This window comes from Crinia signifera, chromosome 4 (genome assembly GCF_055691185.1).
Source record: "Crinia signifera chromosome 4, ASM5569118v1, whole genome shotgun sequence".
Taxonomy (NCBI): Eukaryota; Metazoa; Chordata; class Amphibia; order Anura; family Myobatrachidae; genus Crinia; species Crinia signifera.
This window is the reverse complement of record NC_139220.1, coordinates 308,975,711-308,981,326: the sequence shown is the minus strand read 5'-3', so window position 1 is coordinate 308,981,326 and position 5,616 is coordinate 308,975,711.

Genomic DNA, 5,616 nt, shown 5'->3' with positions numbered 1-5,616 from the left:
ATGCTAACGACCAATTAGAATAAACAAGAGAAAGTGCTTAATGCGGATCTGGCACCTACATACAGTAGTGGCAGCAATATACATGAGAATACATTCAATTCACTGAGAACCAATGCAAACATGATGGGTCCAGCCCATCAATTCTACATAGTAATGATCTGTGACATTACAGCCAGTGACGTTCCTAGCACCTGGTGACATTGTACTATTGGTGATCAGTGCACATTAACACTAACAGGTAACTGGGATGCCTAGGTGCGTCTGTTGGTTTTTGGTGGTAAGTAATTGGCTACCTGTATAATTTCTGCAGATCAGAACTTTATATAGAGTAGAGGGCACTTTTATAAGCTCACAGTCTCCCACCTTATAGTAATGCACCCGTCTCTTCTTCCTGGCAGCTGCTCTCTGGTCCAGTGCACTGATTGGGGGCTCAGATCGTCACGCACAACAAAACCTGCTAGAAGAAGCTGTTACCACTGGGAATTGCAGCAGCTCCACCCCATAAATTGCATGTTCTGGTGGCAGCCCCAGTAATCATATTATATAGGTTTTCGGGCAGCCAGAAGTAGCCTTAGTAATGCCCCCTTAGTAGTTGTACCTTCAATAATTTTCCACTTAGTATAGTTTCCACCTCAGTAGTTCCCCCTTACTAGATGTACAAAAGTTCCTACACCATTAGCACCTTTTTGTTTAGATTCCCGATGTATAGTTGTCCCTCTTGAGCAACCCCCATACATTTTTTGCAGCCTCTATTTGTTCCCCCATAAGTTTGCCCCCCTTAGTTTGTCCCCCCATAGTGTTATTTTGTCCCCCATTGCTTTTTCCTCTCTGCAGACAGCACGGACACAGATCCGTGCTGTCTGACTTCCACTTGACGAATGAAGATGGCGCCGGTTTCGGGACTTTTATAGAAATCCGGTTTCACGAGAATCCGATGCGAGACGATGACGCTTTGGCCTCGTTTTGGACTCGAAAAGATGGTGGGACCCGGCAAACTCCTCGGATCCGGCCCCGGATTAGGCAAATTCGGGGGGGTTCGGATCTCTAGGATCCGAACCCGCTCATCCCTACCAAAAATGGGCATGGCCTTTAAGAAAGGGGGTGTGGTCTCAGAGTACACTCCTGATTTCTTCACCCAGGATGCTTGCCCAGCACTCTCTCTTACCCCTTTCACACCAGCCAAAATTCCCAGGTGTGCAAGGTTCCCGTGCCAAATTCCCAGGAAAAAATTCTGGGATTTCAACCCTGCTAGCTAGCAGGGTTGCTCCTGCGACCAGCCCGGGTTACTGGCTGGTAGGAATGGAACTTACCCAGGCAGTGGGGTCTGAGCAGCGGGCTCCGAGCAGTGGGCGGTGGGCAGCGGGGTTCAGACGGCGGGCAGTATGTCCGGGCAGTGGGTGGTGGGGTCCGGGCAGTGGGTGGTGGGCTCCTGGGATCAGACCATGGGGATCCAGGCAGCGACCTGTACTCTGCTGCCCGCCACCCGCTGTCTGGACCATGCTGGCCGCCACTAGCTGCCCGGACCCCACTGTCTGGATCACGCTGCCCCCCTCACACCATAAAACACAGGAACTAAGCCGGTGTGAAAGAGGCCATGGCCCTGCTTGAGCCCTGGACTGTATTCCCGGGTAATCCCTGCATTTTCTGGTGTTTCTGGCATCTATTCACCCACTGCTCTGCTATCAAACGCCCCCCCCCCTGCCCACCCCCCACAACCACCACCAAATGGGAAACCACAGCTCACGGGTGGGACTTCTCCAAAAGAGTAGGACATGTTTATATTCCCCTCACTGTTTATGTTGCTCAAACAGTAGCAATTGCAACAAGTTTCCTATGACCACCGAAATCCTGAGCAAAATAGTCCCCTTAGTATCCAGTTATAGAAGAAGATTCTGGAGTCTACTTCACACCGATGATTCTGTTTCCTTTACAGGGTCTTTTGAACCAGAGGCATGACTGGGAGGCAATGGAATCATCTCCTGCCGGGCTCCTGCTCCAAAGGGGCACCTCTCCTCCCCTGTGAGTTTGAAATAGTTAATTGAAAGCCTTCGATACTGTTTCCGTGGCTGACTCCCCCTCCCAGCAGGACCATAGACACTTTGCATCATCTTTATTCTAAGCTTATATGCATACATATATTGGGGCAGTACAGATGGTGTAGTGGTTAGCATTGCTGCCTCACAGCACTGAGCTCATGGGTTTGATTCCCACCATGGCTCTAACTGTGCAGAGTTTGTATATTCTCCCAGTACTTGCGTGGGTTTCCTCCGGGTACTCCGGTTTCCTCCCACAATCCAAAAATATACTGGTAGGCCAGTGGTTCCCAAACTTTGTGCCTAGGCACCCTGGGGTGCCTGAGGACACTTACAGGGGTGCCTTGGGTTGGTGGACCACGATTAATTCATTTTAGTTAGGCAAAAGCAGTGCTAGTGGCTGCCAATGATAACATATGTGGGCAAACAGGAGCAAATCCTGCCCCTCACCACATAACTGTGACATATAAACACATGTACATCATTTTTTCAAAAATTCTGAATTTCTCGATAAGAAGCATTTGGACTAGGGGTGCCTTGAAAACATTTTGATGCTCTAGGGTGCCGTGATTCAAAAACGTTTGGGAACCCCTGTGGTAGGCTAATTGGGTCCCAACAATATTAACCCTAGAATGTCTGTGTGTGTGCACATGTGGTAGGGAATATAGGGGCAGATGTATTAAGCCTTAACAAGAGATAAATGAAAGGGTGATAAGGAGAGATAAACGTCCAGCCAATCACCTGCTAACTGCCATGTAACAGGCTGTGTTTGAAAAAAGTCAGTAAGGAGCTGATTGGCTGGACGTTTATCTCTCTTTATCACCCTTGCATTTATCTCTTGCTAAGGCTACACATACATCTACCTCACTATCTCGTCTAGTGCGTATGGAGCTTAAGGCCCCCATACACTAGCCGATTTTGGTCAGATTTCAGCCAGATCAGTCGGATCTGGCCGAAATCGGACCAAAATCGGCTAGTTTTGATGTCCCCTCAGATCCGATGCGCGGTCCCGTGCGCATCGGATCTGCGTCGGGTGGTCGGACCTGCTGCACGTCCGACCACCCGACTTGGGACCTAGTGGGGCGGGGCGGCGCAGCGGTGGAGGGAGCAGGGGGGGCTGGGGACGCTGCGGGGGACACAGGCGGCATAGAGCCGGGCAGGGGGAGCCGGCCGGGAGCTGTCAGTAATGAATAAAAAAAAAAAAGCCCATACAATGAATGGGCGGCCTGTGATTGGCTGAGCGCTCTCTCAGCCAGTCAGCAATTGGCTGAGAGAGCGCTCAGCAGCCAATCACAGGCTGCCCATTCATTGTATGGGCTTTTTTTTTTTATTCATTACTGACAGCTCCCGGCCGGCTCCCCCTGCCCGGCTCTTTGCCGCCTGTGTCCCCCGCAGCGTCCCCAGCCCCCCCTGCTCCCTCTACCGCCTCGCCGCACAGACGCTGTCCCCCGCAGCGTCCCCAGCCCCCCCTGCTGCCTCTACCGCCTCGCACCGACGCTGTCCCCCGCAGCGTCCCCAGCAGCGGGGGACACAGACACAGGACACAGACGCCCCCCCCCCCCCCTGCTCCCCGGGTTTTTTACATGTGATAAATCGAGACGATTTATCACATGTAAAAAATGGCACATCAAGTGCCAATCTAATCAAGCTCCCCCGGGGAGCAGCCAGGGAAGCTCAGGGGGAAGTCGGGGGCGACTTGTCCTAAGGACAAGTCGCCCTAGTGTATGGGGGCCTTTAGAGTGTAAAGGCCCCCATACACTAGGGCGACTTGTCCTGAGGACAAGTCGCCCCCGACTTCCCCCTGAGCTTCCCCGGCAGCTCCCCGGGGGAGCTTGATAAGATTGGCCTTTTGATGTGCCATTTTTTACATGTGATATATCGTCAGAACAGGGCTGCTGGTGGGGGGCGCTGATAAGGCAGCGTGCAGGGGGCGCTGCGGGGGACAGTGACAGAGCCGGGCAGGGGGAGGCGGGAGCTGTCAGTGCTGGAAAAAAAAGCCCATACAATGAATGGGCAGCCAATTGCTGACTGGCTGAGAGAGCGCTCAGCCAATCACAGGCTGCCCATTCATTGTATGGGCTTTTCTTTTCCAGCGCTGACAGCTTTTCCTGCCCGGCTCTGTTACTGCCAACTCTGTGTCCCCCGCAGCGCCCCCCTGTCTTACTAGCAGCGCCCCCCGCATTGACGGCTCCCGGCTCCCTGCGGAGGTAGCGCAGGCGGGGGCCGCAGGCTTCGTGAGCTCAGCCAATCAGCGGCCGCCCGGTCTTTTGAATAGGATTTCTTCCTATTCTCCCGCCGCGCCGACGGTCTCTGCTCTGCAACGCCTGCGGTCCCTGCCTGCACTACCTCCGCCGGGAGCCATCAATGCGGGGGGGGGGGGGGGCGCTGCTAGACAGGTGGGCTGTATATAAAGATATATCGGATCTGAACATCGTGGCTCAGATTCCAATATATCTTATGTTCTGCAGGTCCGACGCCGTGATCCGATCCGATGCGCGAGGGACCGCGCATCAGATCAGATGTCAAACACATGCGATTTTGGTCCGATTTCACCTGATTTATCGGCCCAAAGGGCCGAAATCGGATGAAATCGGCCAAAAATCGCATAGTGTATGGGGGCCTTAAGCTCCACTGGGGCAGGGACTGATGTAACTGTTCAAATATTCTCTGTAAAGCGCTGCAGAATATGGGGATTATTCTGATTCACTCGGAAAGGCATAATCACTCTCTAATGGACAAAACCATGTGCACTGCAGGTGGGGCTGATGTAACATGTGCAGAGAGAGTTAGATTTGGGTGTTTTATTGTTTCTGTGCAGAGTAAATACTGGCTGCTTTATTTTTACACTGCAATATAGATATCAGTTTGAAGTACACCCCCCACCCAAATCTAATTCTCTCTGTACATGTTACATCAGCCCCACCTGCAGTGCAAATGGTTTTGTCCATTAGAGAGTGATTGTGCCTTTCCCAGTGAATCAGAATAAACCCCTATGTGTGCACTATGGGCCTTATTCTAGTTCACTCTTAGAGGAACATTCCTTCTCAGATGGACAAAACCATGTGCACTGCAGGGGGGCGGATGTAGCAGGTGCAGATAGAATTAGATTTGGGTGAGTTATTTTGTTTCGGTGTTTGTTTGCTATGTACGGTGCCGCAGACACTTTTTGGCGCCTTATAAATAAACGTACTACTATTACTACTAGGGATACTCACTGACTGCTTTATTTTTACACTGCAATATAGATCTCACTTTGAAGAAAAACCCCACCCAAATCTAACTCTCTCTGCACATGTTACACCTGCCCCCCCCTGCAGTGCACATGGTTTTGTCCATTTGAGAAGGAATTTGCCTCTAAGAGTGAACTAGAATAAGGCCCTGTATAAGAAACTGTTAACAAATAAAATATACTTTATATAAGTTTGGTGTGTGTGCGTGCGTGTGTGGGGAACTGGGACAAACTCACACCACTGGTTTGAACTATCGATGCCCCAGCCGTAGTAGATGAAATTCTCTAAACAATAGAGTGCGCAGTACACTGTATGTAGTTTTTATAACAAATTGCAGTGCGCTGCCACCTGCT